Source organism: Triturus cristatus, chromosome 10 (assembly GCF_964204655.1).
Source record: "Triturus cristatus chromosome 10, aTriCri1.1, whole genome shotgun sequence".
NCBI classification, from domain to species: Eukaryota; Metazoa; Chordata; class Amphibia; order Caudata; family Salamandridae; genus Triturus; species Triturus cristatus.
In genome coordinates this window covers 267,113,255-267,128,131 of record NC_140593.1, presented here as the reverse complement: position 1 = coordinate 267,128,131, position 14,877 = coordinate 267,113,255, and positions in this window count along the sequence as shown.

The following is a 14,877-nucleotide window of genomic DNA, read 5'->3' as shown; positions in this document are numbered from 1 at the left end:
TGTGATATTTTGGTTCAGAAGAGCAGTCAATAGAAAGTGAAAGTTTGACAATTACAGATGTTGAAGGAGATGGGAAAGTAATTAGCACTGATCAGTTTGAAGAAGAAATTGGAAGGTTTAATGTAGTGTGCTCTGAAATACCAAACTATGTTTGTGTTTGTTGTTGACGTAGTCATTATAAAAGTCAAACTAGGAATGTTGATTTGTATTTGAAAAGTGAAAAGGAGAACAATAGTAAGTAGGAAGAATTTGCAACGTACTTGTTCGTGGAAGGTCGATTTGAGTTAGGTAGGGGTCAACGTATATGTAAACATAGTTACAACAAATTAGAAGAGAACAAAATGCCTGCTAGAGCAGTACATAATAAGTGCGAATTAGTAGCTATTCCGGAGGAACTGGCAGAATTGAATATGGAGCCTAAAACAGGTAAACTGCCACCAACAGACTTGCAAAGAGGGCTGAAAGGAAGAGTGGTGTACTTACCTTTGGATTTTAAGAAAATTATTGAAACTCTTGCTGGAGAGAAAGAGGAAAATGACGCAGTAGTCATTCTAGTAAATGGTGTACCAAAAAAGAGTCGGAAAATATGGCAAGAATTTGTGGATGTTAATAAAGTTGAAAAGGCTACCTTATATCTTATAGATAACAATATTTATTACAAAACTGTAAATGTGGATGAACAGGTAATAAGTTTAGAAGATGAATGTGAAATTTCAAGTGGTCAAATAGAGAAACTGGACAAGTCAAGGAATGAAGAGATTTATGAACATTACACAATATGTCCTTTGCATTCAAAAGAAGTAATAGGAAGCAGCATTGAAGTTTTTCAAATGAAAAAGGCACAGGGAACTCCAATGAGTGCATGGGAGAAGAGCTTGGAAGCTCGTTGTTTTCCACAGCTGTTTCCTACTGGAGAAGGTGGTCGATATGATGACCGACCTGTATGTATTCCAGCTTCAGAATATCAGTCAACAAGATTATATGCTGAAGATCCTAGATTTCGACAGTGCATTCCATACATATTTCACCTTTTGTTTGAAAGTGATTTATCTTCTCTGTCGTATTCAGTGAACCACATACTTAAAACTGGAGTTCATCAATCACTTCTTTCTGCGCAAGAATTTGTGGAGAAAGTTGAAAAAAACGATGAAAATTTAGAAGCACAGTTAATCAATTTGATGGCATGTCAACGTGGAACAAATGAGTATTGTTATCGTGGTCATGGAGAACTCAAGTTTATGTTACGGAACTTAGGTACACCACCTTGGTTTGTCACACTTAGCTGTGCAGAGTATGCATGGGAAGATTTGCTTGAGTTTCTAAGAGAAGTGAATTTCAATATTAAAAATGTTGAAATAAAGACTCCTGGTGAACTGTGTTCATTGGATCCGGTAAATGTGTGCAGATATTTTAATCATAGGTTTCAAACTATGATGTCTTTTATCTGCTATAAAAAGAATCCACCTCTTGGAGAAGTTACCGATTTCTTTTGGAGAAAGGAGTACCAAGCAAGAGGTGCACCTCATATACATATGCTACAATGGCTCAAGGTTGCACCTAAATTTGGAACTGATTCTGATGAAACAGTATTGTCTTTCATCGAACAGTATGTGACATGTGAGATTCCAAGAGAAGAAGGAGATAGAAGCTTGAGACAGCAAGTTTTACATTTCCAAAGTCACCGTTGTGGAAAGTACTGTAGAAGGAAATACAAGTCTAAAGGAAAATTTTACACCAAATGTCGGTTTGGTTTTCCACATCCAGTCATTTGTAAAGGAAGAGTAAATTATGTTTTTTCTTCTGTAAGGCACACAATAACTCGAAAATCTCCAAAGAATACCTACAACTTAAAATGAACAGATGTGTCAAAGTATAACAATAATGACTACAATCATTTCAAAAATGTGGAATGTGAACATGGACGTCCAGTATGTTGGAGATAACTCAATTGCTGTTGCTCGTTATGTTACATCGTACATAACAAAATCAGAAAAAACAGAGATGAAACAAATGTGGGAAGAAATCACCCAAGAGAAAAGCGTTAGCAAAATATTGTACAGCTTTACTTTGAAAATGCTTTCCCACTGAGAAATTGGATCCTATGATTGTGCAGACCGCTTGTGCTCTTCAAGTTTATATTCAAAGTCTCGAGGAATCCTTTGGTTAAGTTTAGGTCTTGCCTGCTCACGGAATAGAGTGTTGAAATCATTAGAAGATATTGAATACTAAGCAGAAAATGAACCAGACAGTACAGACATTCTTAAAACTAATATGTTGGACACATACTATCCGAAAAGGAATCGACATCTGGAACAGCTATGTCTGTATGAAGTACTTCAACATTACAGCTTCAAAAGAAATGTTAAACAGAATTTAAAAGAAGGAAATATCCAGTAGTTGGATGTCATGGTTGTTTAGTAAAACATGCAAAGGGTAATCTTATAAACCACAAGAAACTCAGTTCTGAAACTCCAGATAAGCGAGAATTTTACTATTTAGCACTTCTCCAACTCGTTAAACCATGGCGTAGTGAAAGTGAATTACTTGGAGAATTTGACTGCTACGAAGATTCTTTTAATGCATGTAAAGATAGCATTGCATGTACAATTTTCCCTACATATATAAAAATGTTGAATGATGAAGTTGAACAGGAAAAGACTATTACAGCTGAAATAGCTAATGAAAGTTCTCAAGATAGTCAAAGTAGTGGTCAATGTAGTCAAGATCCTCTTGGACAACCAATTCTGGAAAATGAAGCAGCGATTGCTATGCATGAAGTCGAAATTGCAATGCAACAAGCACACAAGGAGAATATTACATGGGAAAAGTTAGAAGAACAACTAAATGTTGAACAGAAAGAAAGTGAGAGAACAGATAGAACATGGTTTGCTGCATGAAAAAAAAGAATGTGTGTGTTCATCTTTTAAACCTCTTCTGATGTACATCAGTGGTTAAGCTGGGACAGGTAAAAGTTTTTTAATTAAAGCTTTGACCTGTTATCTTCAAAAAACTACTGGTTCGCATTTATGTTCTGTGGTAATGGAGTTACTTTGCATAGATTACTGATGTTACCAGTTGAGCATGATAGTAAATTAAAATATCAGAAGTTGTCTGGAGAAGCTTCTCATGAAGTATTAAGAGTACTGAAGAAAATGAAACTATTAACTATTGATGAGGTGAGCATGGTCTCAAACTTAATGCTTGCTTTTGTACACTTAAAATTGCAGCAGGTATTAAAAACAGATTATTACGCTCTCTTTTGAGGAAAACATTTAATTGTATTTGGAGATCTGCTACAACTAACACCCGTAAAAGGAGAACCAGTGTTTAAAATTCTTCTACATGAAGACACAAGGAAATCTCTGGGAAGTATTGGAAATGTGAATCTGTGGTTAAATTTTTAATTTAAAGAACTCACTCAGAATATGCAACAAGCAAGAGATGAAGATTATGGAACTATTCTAAAAGATCTAAGAATTGGTGTTCTAATCAAATATGGTAAAGAAGCTTTTCAAAGTCGTCTACTAAAGAACTTGTTTACAAATGAAAACACACCAGCAGAAGTAATGTACAAGAAAATGAAAGAAAAAAAGTCTATAGTTTGCTTAATGCCTACAGTGTAAGAGTGTTATACATTTAATAGAGCGCTTATGAAATTGGAAAATGAAGAAATAGTCCACATTGAAGCTATTGATAAAATCGAGCATCAAGGAATAACAATTCTTCTTTCAGAAAAACTACATACTAAATGGGATTCTGTGGGAAAGTCTGTATCAAAAACTGCTGGCTTAGAATGTATGTAGATGTATGTTTAAACTGTCGGGTAAATTTGAGGCGTAATCTGAATGTAGAAGAAGGTTTAGTGAATGGAGCAATGGGGAAAGTTGTCGATTTTGTGAAATATCAAAATAGAAATGGAAATGAATTCTTGAAAGCTACATTTGATCAGATTACAGAGGTAAGACTGATTGTGCGTTTTGCCGTACGTTTTATGCTTGTAAAAGACATGTATGTTTGTAGAAAACAGTTTCCCTTCTGTTTAGCATATGCAATAACTATTCATAAATCTCAAGGTTTAAGTGTAGATAATGCTTTGATAAATGTAGGAAGAACTGTGTTTAAAGAGGGAATGCTATATGTTGCATTATCTCGAGTTAGAACGTTGTCTGGTTTGTATTTAATTGATTTTGATGAGAACAAGGTTAGCGCTGATGTTAATTGTGTAAGAGAATATAATCGTTTGAGAAGGCTTTATGCTCCAAGTTTAGGTGAATATCCTATTTATGAGAAACGTGTTGTGTGTTCGAAACGCAAACATAGTGAAGAATCAACTATGGTTGGAAAACAGAAACAAAATCAAGAGAAAAGAAAAGATGTAAAGAAGCAGAAAATACAAACAAGTGATGATGTTGTCGGATTCCAATTAGAAAATACTTCTGGTGTCAACTGCTATGGTAATGTTATTCTAAACATTATATTTTATCATGAAGATGTTTATGGTGAAATTATGGAAAGTCTGGAAAATAAAAATTATGTTCGGCATTTATACTTTATTTCAAGAATTGAGAACTGATAGAAGTAACATCCATTCTGCTTTTGGTATTCGCCAACTGTTGGATACAGGTACTGGATCTTAAATGTTCAGTGCTAATATACAACAAGATGCACAAGAATTTCTGATGGTTATGCTTGGAGTACTAGAAGATGAAGGAATTCAGATTGAGAGTTTATTTGGACTCAGTTACAAATGGGAACATAAATGTGAACACTGTTCGTTAACTTCAAGCACTATAGTTGACAGAGAACGATTTCTATATTTGACAATACCTGACTGCAAATCTGTACCATTTTCCAAATTACTAAAAGAAGCAGATCATGAGATGATCTGTTCTCGTTGTAAATCAACAATGCTATCTACATTATGACTACAAAGATATGGAAAATATTTGATTATAATGCTACAACGCTGTCGACCAAATGGAAGAAAAGTGAAAACCAAAATTAAAAATGTTGTTGCTAGTCAAGTATCTATTTCTGGAAGAACTTTTGCAACAGTTGCTATTGTTTTCCCTGCTGGAAGTACTACCACAAGTGGACATTATACAGTTTATTTAAAGTGTGATAATGGTTGGAGTCACTGCAACGATACACACTTGGAAATGAAACCGATATTGCCTTATGAATTACCCAACTCATACTTGATATTTCTGAAACAAAGATTTTAGATACACCATTCTGCTTTGTGGGAAGGTGTTAAGATACTTTAAGGAATTCATTCTGGATGCTTTCAAAGCAAAATTTTTGATACATTATTTTGTGTATTGAGAAAATGTTCACAGAAACTACGAAGTAAAGGTAAGATTTGAAGATTGGAAATAGTATTGGATGTGTTATTTGTGTTGATTTTGTATTATTGTATTATATTAGTGAGAATTAGGGATTTGGGTTTTTTAACAATCTAGTTGATTGTTTTTTTTCCCTGCTGTTTATGATGTACTCTGACATCACTGTGAATAGTAAAGTTAAGTAGTAGCTGATGACAGCAAAAAAAGGGAGAAAAATGTTTTCTGAATGTTAAATTATTTTGTATTATTTAAACAGTCACTGTAATTTGTGAACTATATTACATTACATAGTAGTTTTGCAGTTTATCTTATGTAGTTGAAAAGTTAGAAAAAACAGTAGTAATGACAAATAGCACAATAGTAGTTCGGTATTTAAAAAACCTTTGAAATTCAATGAAAAAACATAGGTTTCAGCGAAGTTATAGTTAGAAATTAGCATTTAAAAAACCTTAGAAATTCACTGAAAAAACCCTAGGTTTCAGAGACGTTATAGTTAGTTGGACATTTGACACATATAAAACCAGAGAAATTCGCCTGTTATAGTTAGTTGAGCTAACTATAACTCGCGCGTTCGCAATGCACTGCTGATGACCTCACATATTACATCACTCATGACATGGTCAGTGACATCACTCATGACATCACTGATGACATCTCAAATAACACCACTGATGACATCACTTTAGAAAATGAAGATAAGCTGCTTGGCTAAGGTGACACACTGGCGCCGTGGCCATCCATTTGCTACATTCACATTTGAATATAAACAATGCCAGCATTACATGACTAAATCACCTTCTCTGGGTCATTATTTATTTATTTATTTTTATATAGCACACACATAGCCTGTAGGTATTAGATTGTGATAATGGAGATAGATTGATGACTAAAGACTGCAAAAATGAGATCTGTATACAAGTAGGTGGATAATAATACAATCAGGGAAGCATGAACAGGAGTGTTTAGAAAGATAGTAAAATTAAATACATCATTTTGCAATGCATTATAATCTGATATGAAGATGTGTATATATATATATATATTACTTCAAAAGCCTCCGAGCTTTAGAGATGCACTCCGCAAAGGTTAGTTCAACTGAACTTTTATTAAATGGAAGCGGTTTCACAGACCCAATTAGTCAAGTCCCTGACGCGTTTCAGTGCCTCCGGCACCTTAATCATAGGGTGGGCAAGTGGGAAACACAGTACTGGACTGCCACGTATTATACCTTTCAGGCACGTGTTCTCCAGTGAGCAGCATGCCGGGAGTAGCAGTCCCAATTCTTCCCCTCTGGTGGGGTCCGTTTTCCCACAACTAATTCTTTTGCCAATGTTCAATTGTTTTATCGCCCTCCAGTGGGCCTCAGGTCCGTGCCGCCGCTCCCCAATAGTAAGAACCCTTGCGCTGGAACAGGCCGTAACGAATTTACAGCCACACAGACCTTGCCTCCGGTGTCAGCAGCGGTGCAACCTCCCACGGCCGGAGCCGCCGTGCGTCAACATTACTTCAAAAGCCTCCGAGCTTTAGAGATGCACTCCGCAAAGGTTAGTTCAACTGAACTTTTATTAAATGGAAGCGGTTTCACAGACCCAATTAGTCAAGTCCCTGACGCGTTTCAGTGCCTCCGGCACCTTAATCATAGGGTGGGCAAGTGGGAAACACAGTACTGGACTGCCACGTATTATACCTTTCAGGCACGTGTTCTCCAGTGAGCAGCATGCCGGGAGTAGCAGTCCCAATTCTTCCCCTCTGGTGGGGTCCGTTTTCCCACAACTAATTCTTTTGCCAATGTTCAATTGTTTTATCGCCCTCCAGTGGGCCTCAGGTCCGTGCCGCCGCTCCCCAATAGTAAGAACCCTTGCGCTGGAACAGGCCGTAACGAATTTACAGCCACACAGACCTTGCCTCCGGTGTCAGCAGCGGTGCAACCTCCCACGGCCGGAGCCGCCGTGCGTCAACATTACTTCAAAAGCCTCCGAGCTTTAGAGATGCACTCCGCAAAGGTTAGTTCAACTGAACTTTTATTAAATGGAAGCGGTTTCACAGACCCAATTAGTCAAGTCCCTGACGCGTTTCAGTGCCTCCGGCACCTTAATCATAGGGTGGGCAAGTGGGAAACACAGTACTGGACTGCCACGTATTATACCTTTCAGGCACGTGTTCTCCAGTGAGCAGCATGCCGGGAGTAGCAGTCCCAATTCTTCCCCTCTGGTGGGGTCCGTTTTCCCACAACTAATTCTTTTGCCAATGTTCAATTGTTTTATCGCCCTCCAGTGGGCCTCAGGTCCGTGCCGCCGCTCCCCAATAGTAAGAACGCTTGCGCTGGAACAGGCCGTAACGAATTTACAGCCACACAGACCTTGCCTCCGGTGTCAGCAGCGGTGCAACCTCCCACGGCCGGAGCCGCCGTGCGTCAACATTACTTCAAAAGCCTCCGAGCTTTAGAGATGCACTCCGCAAAGGTTAGTTCAACTGAACTTTTATTAAATGGAAGCGGTTTCACAGACCCAATTAGTCAAGTCCCTGACGCGTTTCAGTGCCTCCGGCACCTTAATCATAGGGTGGGCAAGTGGGAAACACAGTACTGGACTGCCACGTATTATACCTTTCAGGCACGTGTTCTCCAGTGAGCAGCATGCCGGGAGTAGCAGTCCCAATTCTTCCCCTCTGGTGGGGTCCGTTTTCCCACAACTAATTCTTTTGCCAATGTTCAATTGTTTTATCGCCCTCCAGTGGGCCTCAGGTCCGTGCCGCCGCTCCCCAATAGTAAGAACCCTTGCGCTGGAACAGGCTGTAACGAATTTACAGCCACACAGACCTTGCCTCCGGTGTCAGCAGCGGTGCAACCTCCCACGGCCGGAGCCGCCGTGCGTCAACATTACTTCAAAAGCCTCCGAGCTTTAGAGATGCACTCCGCAAAGGTTAGTTCAACTGAACTTTTATTAATTGGAAGCGGTTTCACAGACCCAATTAGTCAAGTCCCTGACGCGTTTCAGTGCCTCCGGCACCTTAATCATAGGGTGGGCAAGTGGGAAACACAGTACTGGACTGCCACGTATTATACCTTTCAGGCACGTGTTCTCCAGTGAGCAGCATGCCGGGAGTAGCAGTCCCAATTCTTCCCCTCTGGTGGGGTCCGTTTTCCCACAACTAATTCTTTTGCCAATGTTCAATTGTTTTATCGCCCTCCAGTGGGCCTCAGGTCCGTGCCGCCGCTCCCCAATAGTAAGAACCCTTGCGCTGGAACGCGTCAGGGACTTGACTAATTGGGTCTGTGAAACCGCTTCCATTTAATAAAAGTTCAGTTGAACTAACCTTTGCGGAGTGCATCTCTAAAGCTCGGAGGCTTTTGAAGTAATGTTGACGCACGGCGGCTCCGGCCGTGGGAGGTTGCACCGCTGCTGACACCGGAGGCAAGGTCTGTGTGGCTGTAAATTCGTTACGGCCTGTTCCAGAGCAAGGGTTCTTACTATTGGGGAGCGGCGGCACGGACCTGAGGCCCACTGGAGGGCGATAAAACAATTGAACATTGGCAAAAGAATTAGTTGTGGGAAAACGGACCCCACCAGAGGGGAAGAATTGGGACTGCTACTCCCGGCATGCTGCTCACTGGAGAACACGTGCCTGAAAGGTATAATACGTGGCAGTCCAGTACTGTGTTTCCCACTTGCCCACCCTATGATTAAGGTGCCGGAGGCACTGAAACGCGTCAGGGACTTGACTAATTGGGTCTGTGAAACCGCTTCCATTTAATAAAAGTTCAGTTGAACTAACCTTTGCGGAGTGCATCTCTAAAGCTCGGAGGCTTTTGAAGTAATGTTGACGCACGGCGGCTCCGGCCGTGGGAGGTTGCACCGCTGCTGACACCGGAGGCAAGGTCTGTGTGGCTGTAAATTCGTTACGGCCTGTTCCAGCGCAAGGGTTCTTACTATTGGGGAGCGGCGGCACGGACCTGAGGCCCACTGGAGGGCGATAAAACAATTGAACATTGGCAAAAGAATTAGTTGTGGGAAAACGGACCCCACCAGAGGGGAAGAATTGGGACTGCTACTCCCGGCATGCTGCTCACTGGAGAACACGTGCCTGAAAGGTATAATACGTGGCAGTCCAGTACTGTGTTTCCCACTTGCCCACCCTATGATTAAGGTGCCGGAGGCACTGAAACGCGTCAGGGACTTGACTAATTGGGTCTGTGAAACCGCTTCCATTTAATAAAAGTTCAGTTGAACTAACCTTTGCGGAGTGCATCTCTAAAGCTCGGAGGCTTTTGAAGTAATGTTGACGCACGGCGGCTCCGGCCGTGGGAGGTTGCACCGCTGCTGACACCGGAGGCAAGGTCTGTGTGGCTGTAAATTCGTTACGGCCTGTTCCAGAGCAAGGGTTCTTACTATTGGGGAGCGGCGGCACGGACCTGAGGCCCACTGGAGGGCGATAAAACAATTGAACATTGGCAAAAGAATTAGTTGTGGGAAAACGGACCCCACCAGAGGGGAAGAATTGGGACTGCTACTCCCGGCATGCTGCTCACTGGAGAACACGTGCCTGAAAGGTATAATACGTGGCAGTCCAGTACTGTGTTTCCCACTTGCCCACCCTATGATTAAGGTGCCGGAGGCACTGAAACGCGTCAGGGACTTGACTAATTGGGTCTGTGAAACCGCTTCCATTTAATAAAAGTTCAGTTGAACTAACCTTTGCGGAGTGCATCTCTAAAGCTCGGAGGCTTTTGAAGTAATGTTGACGCACGGCGGCTCCGGCCGTGGGAGGTTGCACCGCTGCTGACACCGGAGGCAAGGTCTGTGTGGCTGTAAATTCGTTACGGCCTGTTCCAGCGCAAGGGTTCTTACTATTGGGGAGCGGCGGCACGGACCTGAGGCCCACTGGAGGGCGATAAAACAATTGAACATTGGCAAAAGAATTAGTTGTGGGAAAACGGACCCCACCAGAGGGGAAGAATTGGGACTGCTACTCCCGGCATGCTGCTCACTGGAGAACACGTGCCTGAAAGGTATAATACGTGGCAGTCCAGTACTGTGTTTCCCACTTGCCCACCCTATGATTAAGGTGCCGGAGGCACTGAAACGCGTCAGGGACTTGACTAATTGGGTCTGTGAAACCGCTTCCATTTAATAAAAGTTCAGTTGAACTAACCTTTGCGGAGTGCATCTCTAAAGCTCGGAGGCTTTTGAAGTAATGTTGACGCACGGCGGCTCCGGCCGTGGGAGGTTGCACCGCTGCTGACACCGGAGGCAAGGTCTGTGTGGCTGTAAATTCGTTACGGCCTGTTCCAGCGCAAGGGTTCTTACTATTGGGGAGCGGCGGCACGGACCTGAGGCCCACTGGAGGGCGATAAAACAATTGAACATTGGCAAAAGAATTAGTTGTGGGAAAACGGACCCCACCAGAGGGGAAGAATTGGGACTGCTACTCCCGGCATGCTGCTCACTGGAGAACACGTGCCTGAAAGGTATAATACGTGGCAGTCCAGTACTGTGTTTCCCACTTGCCCACCCTATGATTAAGGTGCCGGAGGCACTGAAACGCGTCAGGGACTTGACTAATTGGGTCTGTGAAACCGCTTCCATTTAATAAAAGTTCAGTTGAACTAACCTTTGCGGAGTGCATCTCTAAAGCTCGGAGGCTTTTGAAGTAATATATATATATATATATATATATATTCCGACAACGCTGTAATTCCTCCTTTCCTGAATCCCCAGCAACCACGGACACCAAATGAGCTACAAAACGGTCTTTTTAATGAGAGCAATTAGGCAAAACAATTACTCTACGCGTTTCGGGATCACACTCCCTTGATCACGAGTAAGGCAAAGTGAACCAGGAAGTACAATATATAGTCATGTGATTCTTTTTAGTAAACAAAGAAAACAGACTTCCAGGCTACTCGTTACTTCACGAGGCCATTTTTTTCTTGAAAGCAACTTTACCAAAGTTTATATTTCGACAAAATTGCATTGCGTGGAACTGAGTAACACATATAATGTGATCTGAACCTTCATTGCATTATATACAAATAAATAACCACTCCCGTTCATCCGGGTTAAATATAAGCCTTCCATCATATTCCGATTTAATCGTTATTGTTTCTAAACAATTGTCCACTAAAGCCCCTGTGGGCATTGATATACAATGTCAAAATTGCTTGTTTGAACGGAAATTAATTTTACTTGACATTTAAATGGTACGTCAAAATTGCATATATGCATCTTCAGTCTTATATAAAGGACACAGGTCATTTTTTGAAAGTAATTGAGAATTTGGAGTGGAAGAGAGAATTTTCGCTCCTATCTTTAGATGTTGCAAGTCTCTATACTTGTATACCACATGAGTTGGGACTTGCAGCATGTAGATATTATCTGAATGAGAGATCCATCTCATACCTCAGGCACACTCAGATGCTTGTTGAAATGATGACTTCCTGTCTAACACAAAACTTCTTCACTTTTGATGGCAAAATATACAAACAATCTCTCGGTACTTCAATGGGGACTTGCTTTGCTCCTTGCTTTGCCTGTCTCTATTTGGGGTACTGGGAGGAAAAGGTTGTCAAGGAACATTATGTTTTCAAAAACAAGATAGTTAAGTGGGTGCGGTACATCGACGACATCCTATGTATCTGGAATGGCAGTGAGACCGAAGCAAATCTGTTTGTAGAAAGCCTTAATGACAACATCTACAATCTTCAGTTCACAAGCCAATGGTCACAGAGTACCATTGAGTTTCTTGATCTTTCCCTTACCATCCAAAATGACAAATTAAAATGCTGCCTATTTAGGAAGAAAACTGCTGGAAACAGCCTTTTGCACGCACGCAGCTGTCATCCAAAACCTCTGTTAGACAGTATCCCTTTGGGAGAACTCTTGCGAGCCAAGCGCAACTGTAGCTCCCCGGATGATTATAAAAAGGAAGAAGAAGTGATGACTCTGAGATTCCTGGAAAGAGGTTACTCAAAGACTGTGGTTAACAAAGCAAAGATAGAAGTAGCTAAAAGATCAAGGGAATCATTACTAACTGAAAAAGAAACAAAAGATGACGAGACAGAGAAAATAAGGTTCATTACCTCCTTTAACAATCAAGCCAGTGATCTGCGCAAGAGCCTCAATACTTTTTGGCCAGTGTTACACACTGACAGTGACCTCTCAAAGAGTGTGGAATTGTTTCCACAAGTCACATATAGAAAGGCGAAATCATTAAAGGACACACTGTGCAGAACTATTGAACCTACACACACCAACATTCTAGGGGTACAAGGCTTTTATACATGCAGAAAATGTAAGGCGTGCAAACATAGCAAAAACTGTAAGGAATGCATCCTTTCTCCAAACAACAAGCCCCACAAAATTTTAAAACATACATCATGCAACACAGATTATGCAGTCTATGCCTTGTTTTGTCCTTGTAAAAAAGCCTATATCGGCAGCACCATACATAAGGCTAAAATCAGAATTTTAGAACACCTTCGCGCCATCAAACATGGCGACAAACAATACCCTGTTGCACGACACTTCCTGAGTCATCATAATCAAAACAGTGATTTACTCAGTTTTTGTGTCCTTGACACAATAAAGATGAATGAGAGAGGAGGAAACAGGGTACAGGACCTCAGACGATTGGAGTCAAAACTAATAATCCAGTATGGTACTTTGGCCCCGATGGGTCATAACTGTGACGAAGAGTTAGCGGTGCACTTAGGATAAATTGAATATGTTCATGTTGAATCTTCACAGGCCAGCATTTTTGAAGAGAGAGTCAGCAACTTGTGTACAAATGCTATTGCAAAAAAAGTTTTTATGAATTTTAAAGTGTGAAGTTTCAGGAAATATAGTCTTATTTAAAAAACATTTCGATCAATTGTTAATTGATTTATTTGTTTTTCTTGTAGATGCAAACTTTGATCTATTCTGGTGACATATGGAAGATTGAGTATCTTTGATAAGCCCACTGGGGCAAGAAGTGTTGACTGAAGATGCATATATGCAATTTTGACGTACCATTTCAATGTCAAGTAAAATTAATTTCCGTTCAAACAAGCAATTTTGACATTGTATATCAATGCCCACAGGGGCTTTAGTGGACAATTGTTTAGAAACAATAACGATTAAATCGGAATATGATGGAAGGCTTATATTTAACCCGGATGAACGGGAGTGGTTATTTATTTGTATATAATGCAATGAAGGTTCAGATCACATTATATGTGTTACTCAGTTCCACGCAATGCAATTTTGTTGAAATATAAACTTTGGTAAAGTTGCTTTCAAGAAAAAAATGGCCTCGTGAAGTAACGAGTAGCCTGGAAGTCTGTTTTCTTTGTTTACTAAAAAGAATCACATGACTATATATTGTACTTCCTGGTTCACTTTGCCTTACTCGTGATCAAGGGAGTGTGATCCCGAAACGCGTAGAGTAATTGTTTTGCCTAATTGCTCTCATTAAAAAGACCGTTTTGAAGCTCATTTGGTGTCCGTGGTTGCTGGGGATTCAGGAAAGGAGGAATTACAGCGTTGTCGGAATACGTAGAGGTTTGCCACCTCGCTGCGGACCACCATCACAAGTGAGTAGGGGGAGGGCTAACGGTAGCGGTTAACGCTACCATTGCGGTTTTTGATATTATTAAACCCCCTACCCGCGCATTTTCTTTCACCGAGGGTGATCTTAGCAGAAGCGGGATTGAACGTTTAATCACAGTTCAAGATGGTTCCCGTCTAGCCTTTGTCATACCGGAGTGGTGTTGTTATTTAATGCGCTGATGGGTCAGAAAGTCAAGGTGAAAGCCAACAGACTTTTGGAGCGATAAACGGTCACGCTAAGTAGCGTTTAAATTGGAAGAGCAAGCAATGGCAACAATAAGGAAAAATAAACGCGCTGAAGCTGCGGACAAGATGTTCGAGAATGCTGAAACTGTGGAGACAGCTGAAAATAGACCATCAACCAGCAAGGATAGACCGGTATCCAACAAACGACAATTATGGGACCAATTGTGGAAGGCATTAAAAACGGAGCAGAATAAATGGTGGGAAGCCACCACCCTACAAAAATACATTGATGTAGGTAGAGTACCCAGAGGGTTACGGATCTTTATCACACCTACTTTCAGTGATCCGGACCCTGAACTAGTGAATGACTGGGCAAGTAATAACCTCAACTGCTCAACAAACATGTTAACATTATTGGTGAAATATGCCAAGAAGGATTGTGAGAGACTGGGAGACGTCATTGATAAGTTAACAGAACAGATCAAAGCGCTCTGTGAGCAAGAAGAATTCAAGAAAGAAATGGACAAAATGGAAAGAAATCTGGAAAGGATTGAGGATGACATCAAAGTGAAAAAACAGAGAAAATTTCAAAGAGATTTGGTGGATTATCAAAAAGGACAAATCCTAACCTTTGCAAAGAAATACGACCAACTTGAAAAAATCCCCCTGCTGAAATGCCAACAACTGAGAATACAAACAAAGAGACTATTCCACAAGAAGAACTTACAGACACTGAACCCCAGACTGACGGAAGTATC